We start from the raw sequence: 20566 nt of genomic DNA on the forward strand, positions 1-20566 counted from the left end.
ATTCATCAAACACTTGTCAGTGTTCTCAAGAGTCACGAACCACAGTTCACATCCGACCGACAAAGATGGCATCGCTCTTGCATATGCTAAAGATCCAAAGTACCATAGAAGAACCAAGCATATAGAGTTAAAGTACCACTACGTATGACAAATGATACTGAAGAAGAAAGTGGTTCTACAACATATATCCACTGATCAGATGGTTGCGGATCCACTGACCAAACCTATTCCAAAGGAACTCTTCCTTGCACATGTAAAAATGTTTGGGTTAAAGAGGATGTGATTATGTTAAGAACACTTTGATGGTTTAATGAATAAACGTGCATTCTTTCCAGATCGATTGCATTCTCATTATATTGTTTATCATCTCATATGTATGTCAGTAGGGTTGACTGGTTCACTCACATGAACAGTCATTTCCATTTTAAACAGTGGGAGTTTAGCTTGACAAGTCACTAAACCTTATGGGAAAGGTGGACCTAGTACTGAGTCATGCCCCTTCTTATAATTGGATAAGAAGAAACAAGCTTCATAGGGAAGATTCTGTCTAAGCCTACAAACGGTTGTTGCCAAGTGGGAGCAAAGTATCCTTGGAATTGTCATTAGGGATGACAACACTTGCATGGTATGAGTGGACATACAGATATCTATTGTTGAGTAAACAAATTAGATACTCTTGCCATGACATGTTTTCACACAACATGTGTATAGTTGACCACCTGAGAGCAAGAAAATAAATATCCCTAAAAATTCTTGCTATGTGAGCTCTATTGATATGTTTTTTGTTTAAGACATATCGAATGGTACCCTCCTTGAACTTTTGACCTTGTCAAGAAAATAAGAGGACTACTCGTAACTTTGGTTTGCTCCCCACAAGCTCTTACTAAAAGGCTGACTGGATGCATACTGGGAAGTTGGTGAAACTCTGACGACAATGACTTACGTGCAAAGGGTAAAAGAACTGAAGGTTTATCACACAATCACTGGGATTCTACCTGGCCAGGACAATTGATGATAATTGTGAATCATGTGATACGTTTTTTATTTTATGGTGTGGACTCATAGGGATGAGTGCTATTTGTCAAAGTGATGAAACAAACAGATCTTGGGGTATACACACACTCTCCGGATATTAGGTTTCTGGATTCGTCTTCTTTAAGATCACTTTCATGGTAGATCACTGTGTCGTGCTTTTCATTGCGACTTGCTACTTCACAGATATCATGATACGTGTACTAGGGTCACACGAACCATTTGCCGTGTGAGACACACAAATGGCTGAGCATTCTACATAAATGCTTCTCTTAGAAACCTTCTTCGCCGTTGTGGGCGAGTGGGAGATGTCGGAAATAAGGTTGGATAAACGCCCACCAGGATAAGGATAAACCACCAAGATAAGGATAACCACCAGGTATTAGGATGAGTGTAGGACTCTATCCTATCTGATATTAGATGAGTATAGTACTCTATCCTATCTGATATTAGATGAGTATAGGACTCTATCCTATCTGATATTAGATGAGTATAATATTGAGGAGGTGGGAGAGCTCTATAAATAGACCCCCCCCACCCCCTCACATATTGATCATCCCAACAAAGAAAAGCTCTCTCTCCTTTAATGGTGGCCTCCAACATTTTCTAAAGAAGAAGCTAGTAATTTGTGGAGATTCCATAGGTGGCAACCTCCCTAGCCATTGTCGGTTCTTGGTTGGTGAACAAAGGTTGCTTCCCGTTCGTGGTTGGAACTTGACTCCAGCTAAGTTAAGAAGAAGAAGATCTTGAGTGTGCCAAGAACATCATCTTCTCCTGTAGATCAAAGCTTGGAACTTCAAATTGAAAGTTGTGACCAAGGTACGATCTTCTGTTTCCGCTGCGCTATTTTATGCATGTGATATAGTGTAATTATACATATCGTAGGAATCATGCATGAGATATTGGTAAAAACCCTACACACTTCTTAACATAACTAATCAATTAAACTAGAATAAGTTAATTCGGCAGGGATGAAATTGTTAATTCGTACAAATTTGTTTAAAAAATCGGGAAAGTCATAAATAATAATTAAAACATAAAATAGTTTGCAATGTGTGATTGTACATAATGTCAGGGTTATTTCGAGCATATATCAAATTCAAAATTTACAAATATATATATATACAAATATTTGCAATTTAGAAAATAAAATATTAAAATAAATGAATGGAAAACGGTAAAAAATAAAAAATTCGTTAAAAATCGGAAAGAATCGCTAAAAATCAGTAAACATCAAGAATTATGAGACTTTTACCGTTTTCACTATTTATTCATTTAGAAATTCGGTAACCACTCAATTCGGAGACTTTTTACGTTTTTTGTAAAAAAAAAAAAAAAAACCAAAGATTTGTTGTGACTATGTATCAACGTATGTTATGGTTATTTGACAAAATTAACAGATGGCAGGAAAATAGAGAGATACCTCGGCAGCAAGACATTCGAGGAGGAAAAAAAACAATCGGGAAGAATCAATACCTGGTTCACTCAAAATCAGCTCAACAAGCATTTTCATTAACACTAACTAAAATAAAACAAAAAATTTAATATTCTCAACTTCCAACTTCTTCAAGTTTGTGGTTCCACTAGCATTTTCAAGCATTGTTCATACACCTAATACCTAGTGGACTATGAACAATGAATGTTCATACTCTTGTTGGACTATGAACATTCAGTGTTCATACACCCAGTGGAGTATGAACAATGAATATTCATACTCTTGTTGGACTATGAATATTCAGTGTTCATACACCCAGTGGACTATGAACAATGAATATTCATACTCTTGTTGGACTATGAACATTCAGTGTTCATACACCCAGTGGACTATGAATAATGAATGTTCATACTCTTGTTGGACTATGAACATTCATTGTTCATACACCCATTGGACTATGAATAATGAATGTTCATACTCTTGTTAGACTATGAATATTCAGTGTTCATACATGAACATTCAGTGTTCATACCATTGAACTATGAACAATGAATGTTCATACCTGACCTAACATCAATAGAATAATGTTTATACTTTGCTATTTTTTAATTTCGATATCTGACCTTCATTTTTACTTACTTCATTTATACTTTGTTTTGAATCCCAAAAATGTTCAATTCAACAGGTCATCGACTAGTAGTCTGTCTAACTTCGCAAAAAGTTCCCAAACCAAAAAGAAACATGTCTACTATCTGCCAACTCAAAGGTGAATTATTTATTTCAAATTATTGTTTCATATCTATATTGTGGTTGGTCTCACATTCTTATTATTTCACGCACTCAATGTCACAGAATATACTTGAAGGAGGCATGTCAGAAATTGACTTGAGTGCCAAATTCTTGGCAATTCCAATACGTTCAAAAAACCATTGGACGCTACTGGTTGTGGAGTTCGTAGTGGGAAAACAAAAGAAATGGTTACATTTCAACTCCATAAGTCACGAGAAAAAGTCATCCAAAATTGCAAAAGACATGGTAATTTCAACACTAAAATGAGAAGAAACTTTTGTATCTTCTAACATAAATAAAGGAATAACTTCTTGTTATTTTGCAGAAGAAGAAATTGGTTGAGAAAATAAATCTTTAGATCAGAAAGGAGAAAAAGACAATTCATTTGCTCAGTAGTCAAGTAAGAATACAGTCTCCAAAATGTCCACAGCAAACCAATAGGTAAATGCATAATTATTCACTAAAATTCTTATAAACTTCTACATTAAGAAAGTTATAATTGACATGAGATTTGTATTTTATAAATTGCAGCAGTGATTGTGGACTCCATATTTGCAAAATGATGGAAATTCTTTTTTTAAATGGTCGATGGGATTTCTCTGAAGTAACAAATGCAGAACAAGCACACAACATGTGCCCTCAACTTGCATGCCAGTTACTGGCAAACAAACCAAGAAGCTGAACTCTAGAAAATCATGTGTTTATGGAAAAATATTGAAAGGGGTAGTTTAATGATGAATGAATGTGAGGAAGGATAAAACATTATATTTTGACGTGTATGAATGTGCGTCAGTATATCTGTATATCAGTTGTTATGAAAGACAAATCAAGAATCTATTTTGTTATGAAAATGAACTATTATTGATGTTTATCATGTGTTCTCTTAATCTTTTTTCTCTTATTTGAAACTATTATAAACTCATGTATTACAAGTGTTAACAATGAATGTTCATACTCTTGTTGGACTGTGAACATTCAGTGTTCATACCATTGAACTACGAACAATGAATGTTCATACTCTTGTTGGACTATGAACATTCAATGTTCATACACCTAGTGGACTATGAACAATGAATGTTCATACTCTTGTTCGACTATGAATATTCAGTGTTCATACCATTGAACTATGAACAATGAATGTTCATACTCTTGTTGGACTATGAACATTCAGTGTTCATACCATTGAACTACGAACAACGAATGTTCATACTCTTAGTAGACTATGAACATTCAGTGTGCATACACCTAGTGGACTATGAACAATGAATGTTCATACTCTTGTTAGACTATGAACATTCAGTGTTCATACCATTCAACTATGAACGATGAATGTTCATACTCTTGTTGGACTATGAACATTCAGTGTTCATACTATACCATTGAACTATGAACAATGAATGTTCATACTCTTGTTGGACTGTGAACATTCAGTGTTCATACCATTGAACTACAAACAATGAATGTTCATACTCTTGTTGGACTATGAACATTCAATGTTCATACACCTAGTGGACTATGAACAATGAATGTTCATACTCTTGTTCGACTATGAACATTCAGTGTTCATACCATTGAACTATGAACAATGAATGTTCATACTCTTGTTGGACTATGAACATTCAGTGTTCATACCATTGAACTATGAATGATGAATGTTCATACTCTTGTTGGACTATGAACATTCAGTGTTCATACCATTGAACTACGAACAATGAATGTTCATACTCTTGGTGGACTATGAACATTCAGTGTTCATACCATTCAACTATGAACGATGAATGTTCATACTCTTGTTGGACTATGAACATTCAGTGTTCATACTATACCATTTAACTATGACAATGAATGTTCATACTCTTGTTGGACTATGAACATTCAGTGTTCATACCATTGAACTACGAACAATGAATGTTCATACTCTTGTTGGACTATGAACATTCAGTGTTCATACCATTGAACTATGAACGATGAATGTTCATACTCTTGTTGGACTATAAACATTCAGTGTTCATACCATTGAACTACGAACAATGAATGTCCATACTCTTGTTGCACTATGAACATTCAGTGTTCACACACCTAGTGGACTAGGAACAATGAATGTTCATACAGCTAGTGGACTATGAACAATGAATGTTCATACTCTTGTTGGACCCTAAACATTCAGTGTTCATACCATTGAATTATGAACGATGAATGTTCATACTCTTGTTGGACTATGAACATTCAGTGTTCATACCTCAATAACTATACAAAACACAAAAAACTAAATAAAATGGATGATATAAATTATAAGATACTTTTAAAAACAAATTCCAAATTTGTATTCATATTAATAAGTCAATAAAAAAAACATCAAACAGCCTCACTAGTGCTTCCCACATCAAAACATTGTCAAGCCCTAGATACCCCATCGTCACTAGGCAACTCTACTATTGATCTAGATTTCCCATCATCAGTTGGCACATGATCAGATTTCCCAAGGCAAGTCTTTCGGTCATGTCGGTCGGTCTTGTGGCATTTTCTACATTTGTGGGCAGTATAACGCGTAACACCTATGCTCCCAATCCTCTTAACTCGTGGTCTACCTAGAGCCCTCTTCATATCTAGTGGTAGAATGCCCACTTCATCAGAAACATCCGAACAGATCTCATTGCGGCTAATTACAGTGATGCCATGAGAGTAGGTGTTGCTAAAAGAAGTGGCGGGAAATTCAACTTCAATATATGAATACACTGAATCCCTTTTGCAGTAAATACTTGCAATCGGATGTCGGCAAGGAAACCCATCTATGCCCCAATTGTTGCAAGTGCACTCTCTACTAAGCAAATCTACCCGATACTCATGTTTTTCTATAACAACTTGAAACACATGCTCATCTGACCTTATCATAATCACACCACGAACCTCCTCAATCCTCTCAGCCAACTTCGATTCTATTTTCGGATAAAGAATAGTTTTCCAGTTCTTGCACTCCTTCCTCCGTTTAGATGTCATATTCATCATCTTAATGCGAATTTCATCTAACATGGTTGTAATGGGAAGATAACGCTCTTTGTCTATCCAATTGTTGAAGCACTCAGCCAGAGAAGAGCACATCTCACCATACCGGGTGTAAGGGGGATTTCCCGTCACTGAACAGATAACACGTGTATGGGAAATAACCTAAGACTATAGATGTCCAGAATGAGACGAGGACCATCAGATCAATTCTGTGAATAAGTGATCTCGTGTTGAGCATGAGTGTTCAATGGACATGTGCTAGGCACATGACTGACCGCCTTCAAACATAACAGTTACCCCAGTCGTTAGGAACTGATATAGACAGTTCCTGAATATAAAGAAAGTGAAGATGGCGATCTTTAATGATAAGGAAGAAATCGTGATGATATATCTTAGGAGTTATATTTTAGATATAATCTTCCCATGCACGATGGGACATTATGATCAACAAGGAAACTTACCTCCTATAAGATATGGTCTAGATTCAGACTTTCATAAGAAGAGGAATCCTAATAGGAAGGTAGAGTCTAAAGATGGAAGAGAACTCACAAGCGGTGAGGACAACCCTAAACCCTAGGACTTTCATCACCCTTCCTAAAAAAGCGGACATTTATGCTTTGAGGTCAATGCGATGCAATTACATCCGACTTCCGATTTCCAGTTAACTATTTTTTTAGGTTATTTCAATGCATTTGCATCCAATTTCTGATTTCCAGTTAGTTAATCTCTGATTTTAGTTTAATGCAGTTGCATCCAGTTTTCGGTTTTCTGTTAATTATTCTTTAAGGTTAGTTCAATGCAGTTGCATCCAATTTCTGATTTTATGTTAATTGTTCTTTGAGGTTAGTTCAATGTATTTGCATCAAGTTTTCGATTTTCCATTAATTATTTTTTTAGGTTAGTTCAATGCAGTTACATCAAATTTATAATTTTCCGTTAATTATTCATTTAGGTTAGTTCAATGCAGTTTCATCCATTTTTCAATGTTTCGTTAATTAGTCTTTGATATTAGTTCATTACATTTGGATTCAGTTTCTGATTTCCCATTAATAACTCTATAAGGTTAGTTCAATACATCTGCATCTAGTTTCTGATTATTTATGCTTTGAGGTTAGTTCGATGCAATTATATCCGATTTCTGATTTCCCGTTAATTATTATTTGAGATTATTTCAATGCATTTGCATTTAGTTTCCGATTTTCCACTAATTATTCTATGAGGTTAGTTCAATGCAGTTGCATTCGGTTTTTGATTTTCTGTTAATTATTTTTTGAGTTTAGTTCAATGCATTCGCATCCAGTTTCCGGTTTCCCATTAATTATTATCTGAGGTTTGTTTGATGTATTTGCATATCATTTTCGATTTTCCGTTAAATATTTTTCAAGAATTTGCATCCAATTTCTAATTTCTCGTTAGTTATTATCTGACATTAGTTTAATGCAATTGCACCCAGTTTCCGAAATCTAGTTAATTACTTTTTGAGTTTAGTTTATTGCATTTGCATAAAGTTTATGATTTCCCGTTAATTACTCTTTGAGCTCAATTATATATGTATTTGAATCCAGTTTCCAATTTCCTTTTAATTATCCAATATGGTGTGTAATACCAACTTCTACTGATCCATCTGTAGTGTCCTTACAAACATGACATAAAAAGTAAATTATGATTGATTTATCATATAGGATCATCGAAGATTATCCAGTTCCCGATTTCCCATTAATAAATCTTTAAATTATGCATGACTCACTATGTCGAATCTTCAAAGATTATCTACGAACGGGTGTTGTTATATTAATTATTCTGAAAAATATTTGCAAATATGCAGAACTATTATATATTAATATTAGATTAATCACTCAACCAAATTTCTTATAATGTAAAAACCTCACTCTCCATTAAAAAAAAAATAACTCACCTTTGATAAAACCCTTCAACTTCATTTTGTTATTTAATAATAGAAGTTTGATTGAAGTTTTGTGAGATTGCCTAATAAGGTGAAGTTCATATATATTGAAGCTACTTGAATAGCAAGGAGCTCCCAATCATACAGAAAGAGATAAGATAAACACCATTTTAAATGCAAAACTATACTTATCGAGACATATATAGTACACATCTGACCTGTTTACACTGTACACTACTTTTTTCAGGTCTAAATTATGATTATCTCTGACCTCTTATCATCTATAGGAGGCACTGTAACCTTGCCGGATATCTTTGTTAATCCATTATGCCTCTTCTTGATGAGAAACTATGCAACTTTGCTATGTAGCAGGAATGTTGTGTTACTGGGGTGCAAACCTGGCTGGCTTGTTAGCTGCCATAGTAATGCTCCATGAGCATGACTCCATGAGTTGTACTCCATGGAGAACACATAAACTCCAGGAACTCTCTGTGTTTGGTTTCACTGCAAAATAATGAAAACTTACTTTCTACAACAACCAAACTTTGTGCAAAACTCAGATTACTGCAAAAAATGATTTGGCATCATTTTGATCTCTGTCCTCCCATATGGAAAGTTTTTTTGTGTGGAACTCTTTAAACTTTTAGGCAGCCTAGACGTTTGCACCTAGTCAGGGATTTACCAATGGATCCTATTTCTTCTTGATTCCCGTAATAAAAGTTTGGCGTCCTTCTAGTTTATACTTGCTATTCCTATCGACATTTGAGTGGGTAATACAAATGTATGCATATACTATCGTTATCCAATGTAGACATGGTTCTGTTCAACCCCTTACCAACATGGTTTCTGCTATCAGAGATGCAATGTCATTCCTTACATGTGCAATGTATGTGCTTTTGGTCACTGAAACTGAGGTACGTACTGTATATAACTTGGATACGAGAAGATTCATGCTTGTCCAAATAATTGTATGCTGTATTGGGGAAAACAAAATTCAAAAAAGATCAAGTGTGACACATGTGGTGTGTCTAGGTTCAAGTTTGATGGAAGAACAAAACAGCGAGTCCCTGCTAAGATATTGAGATATTTTCCAATAACTCCAAGACTACAAAGAATGTACAAGTGCCCCTGGGTGGCTAAAGAGATGACTTGGCATTCAACCTAAGAATGACACTGGAAAGATGAGGCACTCCAAATCGCTTCTAACACATGGAAGTCCATGGATAGAAGGTATAAAGATTTTTCATCCGATCCTCGTAATGTTAAGCTGGATTATCCACGATGGATTTAATCCTTTTGGCACATTTAGCACGACACACGATTCTTTGGGCCTCGTGTTGTGTGTACCCTATAACCTTCCACCGGATTTATGCATGAAGCCACAATTTACAATGCTCACACTACTCATTGAAGGCCCAAGCCAACTAGGGAAGGACATTGATGTGTTTTTGCAACCTTTGGATGCGGAGTTGAAAGTTCTGTGGGAGAAAGGGGTCACAACATTGGATGCGTTCACTAATACCGAATTTAATCTTCGTGCTATGTTGTTGTGGACAATACATGACTTTCCAGCATATGGGGATGTTTCTGGTTGTAAAACGAAGGGTAAATTTGGTTGTCCTTGTTGTGGTCCAAAGAAAGATTCTATGTGGCTTCGATATGGAATGAAACATGTGTTCATGGGTAGCAGGAGGTGGCTGTCTGCTACAGATAGAAGCAGAAAAGACACAAGCGCTAACACTTTTAATAAGAAAGAGGAGTCTCATGGACAACCAATACGTTTGAGTGGGGAAGCGGTGAAAAAAATGACTGCTGGACTAGATGTGGTGTGGGGGAAAACTAAAAAAAATAAAAAAAATAAAGGTGGGAGAAGATAATGAATATGCAGATGGTGATGCTTGCTTCCCTAAACAGTCAATTTTCTTTAAGTTTCTCGAGTACTAGGAGCGTATCCCTGTACGGCATAATTTGGATGTTATACATATCGAGAAAAATGTTTGTGAGAACTTGATTGCATTGATGTTGAACACAAAAGGAAAAAGGAAAGATGATGCTAATGCACGTAGAGATTTGAAGCGGCTGAAAATAAAAAAGCGGCTATGACTGCAAAAACAGAATGGAAAGGTAATTCAGAGGTCTAGTCGTTATTGGCTCATGAAAGAAGAGAAAAGGCTATTTCTCCAGACATTACGTGATTTACGTGTCCCTTTTGGTTTTAGTAGCAATTGGAGGAATATTGTCACAGAAGATGGTATGGACTTAAAAGGTGCACATATGAAGTCTCATGACTATCACATCTTGATGCAGCATTTGCTTCCTATGTTGATCTAACATGCATTTAAGGATAGGAAGGAAATTCTCCCTTTAATTAAAAGCTTCTCTTCATTTTTTTAATGCTCTATGTTCTAAGATTATCGATGTTGATTCACTGTTAATATTAGAGAAGGATATGGCAAAGACACTATGTGAACTTGAGAAGTATTTCTGTATAGACCCCCACTTTGTGGCTAAATTAGCCCACGGATCCAGCCCAAGAGCTTAATCCTAGCTACACCCAATAACTGGTCTATTTAAGAATATGTCCAGGTTCATTATTGTAGAAAGATAAGGATAAAAGTTCAAAGAGATAACAATTCTTGTGGCATAAACAAATACAGTCCTCTTAGGACTCAACCTCTTCAGTCACATAAAAACCATTTTTTCTCATAATGTGAACTACGTTGAAACTTGATCCCTAGATAATAGATCTTGGGTACGTAGGCAGCCATTATCTTGGTTCAGTTTCATTTCCCCCAACATCAAATTCCACTATTTCTTAGTACGTTCTTTACCATTGCTCTCGTTGTGTTGAAGTAGGTTACTGCCGAAACATAATTGGCGTCGTATGTGGGTTTTTTTAATCCATTATCACATGAAACAATCAAGATGGTAAGCACAAGAAGCAGACCGAATAGTCAACATATTCCTCTTGCCAATAGGAATCGCAACCCTCGAAATTCAAGTCGGCTAATGCAAGAACCGTTGAACAATCGAGTTGCTCCTAGTGGTAGGATCAATTCTCAACATCCAACTGCAGCAGCACCGCCGCCACCGCAAACGGCGGTACAAATGCCTCTGCCACCACCCCTAGCAGTCTTGCAACAAGAAAACCTGCAAGTCGGTAATCCTCCATGCGGTTCGCCATCCGTCCATGTTAATCCTTCAGTTGACATGGATATGGACGTGGACATTAGTCTCACACCAACTAACGGAAAAGGTGATAGTAACAGCCAATTCACCCCTAATACAGTTGAGCGTGAGTTACGATGAGTCAAAAATTTAAATAGGAACTTGAGAAGGAAGCTGGAAAAGAGGCAAAGGCCGGTGGACGATGCTGCTAATTCAACAACATCAAGGCGACCACGTAGGGATACAGGCCATTCCAGTGTATGGGACTGTCTTGAAGATCCACTTCATCGTCCTCAACAACGTGCTATTTCTCAAGCACAATCAAACAGTGCACACTCTAAGAGTAATGACCCTATTACCCGAACTTATGGGGAGAATCGAATTGGTAGGGATAACTACTACCCTAGACATGTCCGATCTCAAAGGGAAGATTTACCTCAGAGAAGCAATTTCAGGGAAGACCACCATCCGAGATATGTCCGACATGACTGGGACGGCGGGCATCGCAGACAAGAGCCACAAAACATGGAAGAGCGGTGTAATTATACCGACCGCCCTGCCAAGGGTGACTACCGGCCTAGGCAGGCTGGTTACAAAGATAGAGAAAGACAATCACCGGTCAAAGCTAATCGTGCATACTGCCAAAGATCTCTAACTCCAATAAGAGACAATGGAAGGTATCCTTCTCCACATGGGCATGACCGGGGGCGTCCAGCTGTTTGAGCCAATACTTTAACTCTAACAGAGTAACAGTTGAAAGAGTTGATTACAAAAGAACTTAATGATACAAAGTCAAGGGATGTAAGAATGAAAAACTTGACAGTCAATGATGGCATACTTGATAAGTTTTCGCTCGACATTCAGGAAGCTTACCACCATCCCGACTTCAAACAACCCGATTTTGAACTTTATGATAAGTTGGAAGGAGATCCTGGCTTGCATGTTCTATTGTTCAAAAATAAGTTGGTGTTATGGGGTGGAGATGATCCGCTCATGTGTAAGCTCTTTCCATCAGCTCTAAAGGGAGTAGCATTACGCTGGTTTAGTAAGTTGCCTTCAAGATCAATTCACTAATACAATGAACTAGAAAATCAGTTTGTTAATCGTTTCCGCCACAATTGCAAGACGCCAAAGGATGTCGACTCACTTCTGAACATCAAGCAACAACGTGATGAAAAGTTACGTACTTTTGTTACTAGGTTCCAAAAGGCAGTAGCAGATATTCCAGAAGTTTCTAATGGGATGCTTCTTTTCACCTTTAAAGAAGCATTATATTATGAAAGAGACAGAAGTTCAAATTTCATTGTAATGGATCTTTACCACTCTCTAATTAAAGATGTCCCTAAAACTCGGTACAGTCTGTATGTTAGGGCTAAACAACACATACGTATCGAGGAGAACCTATCGGCGAAAGCAGCAAGAGATCAACAAAGATATTCGGAGTAAAGATTTTTTTGACAGCAAGAATTCTAAGCCGAAGCAAGGGCAGTCAGATCAACAACATCACGATGGAAAGAATGATAGTCAGAAGCAAGTCAATTTCAATCGTGATGGAAAGACTCTACCTGAGCTAAAACTGACCCCACTCAATGTCAAGTACTCTGTTATATATGAGAAGTTGAAAAGTGGGAATCTTTTTTCCCCGCCTTATCCGCTTTCAGAAGATACCAAAGGTACAAGGGACAAATCTTTGCGCTGCAAATTCCATAATGACTATGGTCATGAGACAGAACTTTGTCGCTCTCTCCGGGGCCGGATTCAGAAATTAGTGGAAAAAGGAATTTTAAACGAATATCTTACTAAAAACTCTCAACAGGCAGTTGCTGCAACTTATGAGCATGTCATTAATGTTTCCCATTCTCATGTTGAGTCTCTTTCCAAAAGTGAGAGTAAGAATCAAAAGCATTTGAAAGTTAATTATGTTGGTGAATTTAACTGTGTCAACAAAGTCGATTTTGTCAAAGAAATCCAGACCAAAACTTCTGAAGAAGAGCCCCTCTGATTCACTGATGACGATCTCCTTGGTGTATATCACTCTCACTATGACGCAGTCATAATTACTATGTCTATTGGTGCTTCTCATGTTCAACAGGTAATGATCGACACAGGGGCCACTTCCAGCGTCATTTTCAGTGGATGTTATTCTCAGACGCAACTTCGCGAGGGTATGATCATCGCTGAAGACAATCCTATCATCGGTTTTGATGGGACAACATCTTCAGCAGTTGGAAGAATTACCTTACCAATCAAATTAATGAACAAAGAAGTTGAGCTCGATTTCTTATTGATGGACTGTCGTTCCCACTATAACGCAATTTTGGGCAGAGATTGGATACAATCCATGGGTGTTGTAGTATCCACATTTCATCAGTGTGTCAAGTTCCCATTCTCTAGGCATATTTACAAGGTTCGTAGTGACCAGGTATCTGCCCATGCCTGTCATGACAAAGCAATGGATGACTATAAAAAATCTGAAGTTCGTGGTAATACAATCCTTGCAAGTGCCCTGCCCAAGTTACAATTACCAAGCGACGTGCCCTCCATCTATAATATTGAGGCTCATGTGAAAAGGTTGCCTACAGTAGATCAACTTTTGGAAGTGCAAGTAGGAGATTCAGCAGAAGAAACCACTTTTATTTCCGCCGAACTTTCGAGCGTAGAACAAAAAGAGTTGGTTTCCTTTACAAATGAAATAAGCGTATCTTAAGCTTTGAAAAATTGAGAAAATGCTGGGAATAGACCCTTCTATTGCCTGTCATAGACTTGACATTGATCTAAGTTTCAGGCCAGTTCGCCAAAAACCAAGAAGAATGGCACCTGATCGGAAGCTCAAAGTTAAGGAGGAGATTGATAAGCTACTTGCGGTTAACTTTATCCGACGAGTTACTTACCCAAAATGGCTTGCTAATGTCGTCACAGTTCCAAAAAAAATGAACAAATCAAAATTTGTATTGACTTTACAAACCTTAACGAAGCTTGTCCGATTCATTCGTATCCATTGCCATGAATTTTCAAACTGGTGGACGCCACTTCGGGCTTCCAACGCCTATCTTTCATGGATGCTTCTTCAGGGTACTACCAGATCTCTTTGAATATGGATGACCAAGAGTTCACCGTCTTCATCACCGACCAAGGCATTTTCTGCTACACTGTTATGCCTTTTGGTCTAAAAAATGTCAGTGCAACCTACCAAAAGCTTGTCAATATAATTTTTTCTGATTTGCAGGGGAAAATAATGGAGGCTTATATCGATGATATAGTCATTAAATCGAAGCTTACTGGTGATCATCTTTCCGATCTTCAACTTATTTTTTATAGGCTTAACAAGTATAACATGAGACTCAATCCCGCCAAATGTTCTTTTGGCCTCTCTTCCGAAAATTTCGATACCTCATGACTCGTAGAGGTATTGAGGCTAATCCCGATCGATATCTGCTACCGTTATTGATATGTCATCACCAAAAATAAGAAGGGAATTCAACGGCTTTACCGGGTCGGCTTTGCCGCTTTTTAGATTTATTTCTAAATATTCCGATCGTTGTCATCCCTTCTTCCAGACTTTAAAGGGGGCGGCAACTTGGAATGTTGATTGTGAGATGGCATTGCAACAACTGAAGAAATACTTAGTTAGTTCTCCTATATTGACAAGTCCTTCAACGAGTGAACCTATTGGCATATACCTAGCAGCTACAACTCAAGTTGTTAGTGTTGTTCTTTTCGTTGATGATGGTAGACATGTCTTTTTTATCAATAAGACTTTAACCGGAGCCGAGTCTCGTTATTCAAAGATGGAAAAAATTGCACTTACATTGGTTCATGTCGCTCGCCGATTGAAACCATACTTCTAGCTAGGGGGGGTTGGTCAGAGTTTATACTGAGTATCCCTTATGCAAAATCTTTCGTAATGCACAGGAATCAAGCAGATTAGCCGAATGGGAAAGTTATCTTAGTGCATATAGCATTGTCTTTGAAAGTCGTACTGCTACAAAAGGGCATGCTCTAGCTTCTTTGATAGCTGATTTTCCGATTGATGATTCTCCTATTGATGATTTCTTGCGCCAGGAAGAATCTATGGAAGACATTCTGCCGCCAATAACTAGGGGCGACAAAGACCAACTTGAAAACGCAATTCCTAATCCCATTGACCTATGGATTGTTTACTCAGATTGCTCCCATAATAAATATGGGTATGGAATTGGATGCGTTTTTGTTAAACCTGGCGGAGAGAAGATTGAGAAATCTGTGCGACTTGGCTTCGCCGCTTTAAATAACGAAGCCGAATATGAGGCTGTCATTTGTGCCTTGAGAACAGCTTTGAAACTGGGGGCGTGAAAGCTCCAATTATACACGGATTCTCGCCTTGTTGCCAATCAGTTTGGCGGGTCTTTTGAAGCAAGAGATGAGCGTATGGCGGCTTATCTTAGTTTGATACATAGCATTGCTCGACAATTTGATAGCATCTCTATCACTCAAAGACCCCGAAATGACATACGTCATGCAGATTCATTGGCTTATCTCTCCGTTGTCGTTAGAAGCGAAGAGTCAAGACACATCACTGTGGAGTTCCAAAAAGAGCCAAGCATTGACTTTACCGAAAAAGAATTGCATGACTTGTATGTACATTAAAGTAATTACTTGTTTTGCTTATACGCAACAACGAAATACGACCCACGTATAATCGCACCAATCATGACTCGAAAGTGGAAAAGGGAGATGGAAAATTCACAACATGACCATACTTTGGATATTTCATTAGAATCTATAGATCCATTTGTTCCTCCTGAATTTGCTCCTGAAATAGATAGTAAGTTGGTACATGAAGCAGATGATAGTCCTGAAGTTCCCGATATGATACTATCAGAGCCAGTGATGATCTCCGATGAGCAAGATTGGCGTCTTCCTTATATCCACTACTTGCAAGTTTCTTCACTTCCGCTAGAACCAAAACTCACTGAAAGAATCAAACGTGATGCATGGAAGTTTTTGGTGATATCTGCTATTGACGAAAGTTTGCAATTATATCGCAAAGGCTCTCACTTAAACCCTATATTGCGATGCCTCTCAAAACAGGAAGGACTTCAAGTTTTGGAAGAGATTCACTCCGGCTTATGTGGAAGCCACTCCAAGGGACGAAGTTTAGCTCATTAAGGCTATGACACAGGGCTATTGGTGGCCAGAGATGCAAAAGGATGCAAAACACCTATCTGAGAAGTATGAACCATGCCAAAAGCATGACAATATGAGTAAACTCCCTGTTACTGAGTTGCATCCCATGCTTAGCCCATGGCCATTTGCCAAATGGGGCTTAGACATTATTGGCCCTTTACCTAAAGCTCTAGGTAGTATATGATTCCTACTTGTGGCAACTGATTACTTTACCAAACGGGTCGAAGCGAAACCTTTGGTTCAAATCCATGCTTCCAATGTCAAGATGTTTTTATGGAGAGATATTGTCTGTCGTTTTGGCATCCCTACTGCACTTGTATCAGATAATGGTAAACAGTTTGATGCTGAAGAAATTCGTCAGTTCTGTACTAATTTGAAGATACGTCATAAGTTCTCCGCACCTTATCATCCACAGGCCAATGGGCAGGCCGAAGCCACCAATAAGGTGGTTTTGGCCAACTTAAAGAGACGTTTGACTGGCGCCAAAGGGAATTGGGTTAAGGAGTTACCAGCTGTCTTATGGGCTTATAGGACAACGCCAAAATATTCGACTGCATTATCACCTTTTAACCTTGCATATGGTGCTGAAGCAGTCTTACCTACAGAACTGGTCTCCAATACATTGCAGTAAGTTGCTGTTAAAACAGGCTCCAATGACAATACTTTGGCTCAATCAAAAGCTCTTATTGATGAGGTTCGCTCTGAGGGACTACAACAGCTTATTAAGTATCAAGCTAACATGAAACGAAACTACGACAAGAAGATCCGTCATAAGTCTTTTGCTCCCGAGGACTGGGTTCTATGTAGAAACCCAAAACTTATTGAATCAGGAAAGTTTGGAGAAAATTGGCAAGGACCTTACATCATAGATCGTCCAGCATCTAAGGGGTCATATTTCCTCCGTACTGTTTCTGGAAGAATGATAGAGAAGCCATGGAATGCTTACCACCTTCGCAAGTTTTATCCTTAGGAAATCTTTTGCATTTTTACATTTACTCCATCAATGACAAATCTATCCATCTATGTAGTTCATTCTATTTTATCCATCAATAAAGGCATTCAAATTCCATTCTCATATGTTTGGTTGTCATTTTACATTACTCTATTCTTCTGTACTCTTCCTTTCAACAATGTCATTCATTAATGTTAATTCCAGAGAGGTTATCCATATTATGCCTTCTTCGATCCGAGTAAGTCGCATTCATGCCTACTTGAAGGAAATCCGAGTCAATAAGATGGTTATTCTTGCTCGGTACAATTATTGCAATACTCCCAAATTATAATATCCGTGCAAATTCCACTACTAAGGAAACGACATTGTTTTGGTCCCAGTGCAAGGGTGACAACCTTGCACCTGTGACAACTCCAAAAGTTGTCAGGCCTTGCTTCACGTTCGGTACAACTATTTTGACACCTGAATAGCTACGTTCATTGAGGACGATCATGGCCCCTTTGCGTTTCAATCATACTTTCTCTAATGGATTTTATATTAGGGGCATCTGCATTCCCCTCGCTATATCGCTACCATATTTTTCTATCCATACTACGTATCGACATGCAGCACAGAACGCAAGATCAAAAGCGAGATGATATATTATTATCAAGTTATTGTCGACAATGCATGTTCATTCAAGGTTGGTAGTATTTTTACTACATTTATTTTAAAATCAACTGTCTATTAAGTTCCCTCTAAAAAAGGCACACCTTTCAGAGCAACTTTAACAATCTCCATATATATTAGATATAATTTATTATAGGTCTTTTTTCTCTCTTCATTCTCTTCTAGAACATTTGCCTTTTGCATAACTGCTTGCATCCTTTCCATCTCCTTATTCCTATCTCTAGGGAAGCTTGTGTTAACAATTTCTTATTTTCCACATTCTCTTTCTTAGTAGCACTTAATTCTTTTTCTAACTCCAACACTTTTGCAGTTATCTTTTCGTTTTCTTCTTCCTGCGTTTTCACTCGAGCTTTAAAATCTTCTAATTCTTCGGTCCTTACAGTGGCGTTCCGCTCCTGTTCTTCCATCTCATTTAATTCTTCCATTATTCTCATTACCTGAAACATTAACATAACCTTAAAATACATGTTACAGTTAAATAAATAAATAAATAAACAAATAATTTACCTCATTCCTTTTCTCCCGTTGCACGCTAGCCATCACTTGGATTAAATTATTGGATTCACCTTGCGTTTTGTGATTTTCCTTCAGTGCTAAAATGCCAACTCCAACCTATATAATATCGTCTTTCTTCTCTAAATTTTTAGCCACAGTTTTCTCCTTTTCTTTTACGCTCTCTTCTCTCCCATAACCATCTTCTAAAAATTTCCCTCCGTCAGTGTTTGTTGTCATGATGCATGTCGCACCCAATTACCGCGACCTCTATCTTTACTTGTCTTCCCACTTTATTTTGGATCGGCTGCACCCATTAGGTTGCCTACGTACCCATCTCGGGATCAAGCCGTTGTAGTTCACCCTTATCTCTCTCTTTCTCCTTCCTCCTCCTCTTCCTCAACTGCCTCCTCACTTCTTCCTTTTATCTCTCCCTCTTTAGGTTTACTTCTTGGGGACTAGTATGGTCTTGGGCCTATTCTCTAGGCCCAATACATACTATGGTCCTTCTATGAATATGGCTAATACATTTGCCCCCTCTCAGGTACGGCGGTGATGACGACGGCGGACCCAAGAAGACCTTGAACTTCCTTGTCTCTCTCTTTAAACTCTAGATATCCGCAGTATCTTAAGACTGTATGCAGCCTTCTTCTCCTTATGACTTTTCATATCCGTATACTCTGCTTCTAGATAGTATGTCTGTAAAGTACTCAGTCCCTATTCTCTTCGTCCGCGTACTCTTGAACTTTGCACTCTCATCTTTCTTGATTCTGTGACTTTGTTGGCCGCGAATTATATTATAATCCTCCGCTCGTCTCACTCTTCCTTCTTCACTACTATGTCCGCGGCGTGTCTCAGCCCATCCATAAGCTTTCCTTCATAGAACTCACTCCCCTGTTTGCAAAGTGTCTCACCTTTTCGTTTCTCTTTCGTAAAACTCAACATTGTATCTGCGAATGGTCTCATCCCCTTCGCACTTACTCCTAGAACTCGACGTCATGTCCGTTAAGGGTCTCATCCTCTCTATTTCTCTTTTGCAGAACTCAATAGTATAGTTCCCTCTGGATATGTTGCTTGCCCACAATTGCAATTTGGAACTCCGGCTCACGGAGGGCTAATCCCCCCCCCCCCCCACTGTCTCTACTTAGGAGTGGAGTTTGTTGAGGGGCAACTTAGTTTGCCCCCCAAGCTTGATTTGGATCTCATGTCCACGGAGGGCTCATCCCCCCCGTTGTCTATGCTCTAGAGTGGAGTCTGATGAGGGGCAACTCAGTTTGCCCCCAAGCTTGATTCGGATCTCATGTCCGCTGCATTGGAGATGTTAGGGGGAACCTCAGTTTGCCCCCAAGTTGAATTTAAATCTCATCGTCCACAAAGGGTTCATCCCCTCTGCTGCCTGAGAGATGTTGGGGACAGCTCAGTTTGCCCCAAGTTGAATTCGGATCTCATCGTCCGTGAAAGGCTCATCCCCTCAGCTGCCTCAGAGATGTTGAGGGCAGCTCAGTTTGCCCCCAAGTTGGATTCGGACCTCATCGTCCACAGAGGGCCTCATCCCTTTTGCACTTACTCATGGAACTCAATATCCCGTCCGCAGAGGGCCTCATCCCATTCTCCTCGGCGCTCTGTGAAACTCTACATCATGTTCGCGAAGGGCTTCATCTCCCCCACTCTCTGGCTTAGAGGTAGCTCATTTTGCCCCAAGCTTGATTCAGACATTGCAGTCCACGAAGGGCTCATCCCCCCGTTCTCTGGCTTAGAGGCATCTCATTTTGCTCCAAGCTTGATTCGGACACTGCGGTCCACGAAAGGCTCATCCCCCCCATTCTCTGGCTTAGAGGCAGCTCATTTTGCTCCAAGCTTTATTCGGACACTGCGGTCCACGAAGGGCTCATCCCCCCCCCCCCCCCCCCGTCCCATTCTCTGGCTTAGAGGCAGCTCATTCTGCCCCAAGCTTGAT

This window comes from Coptis chinensis, chromosome 5 (genome assembly GCF_015680905.1).
Source record: "Coptis chinensis isolate HL-2020 chromosome 5, ASM1568090v1, whole genome shotgun sequence".
Taxonomy (NCBI): Eukaryota; Viridiplantae; Streptophyta; class Magnoliopsida; order Ranunculales; family Ranunculaceae; genus Coptis; species Coptis chinensis.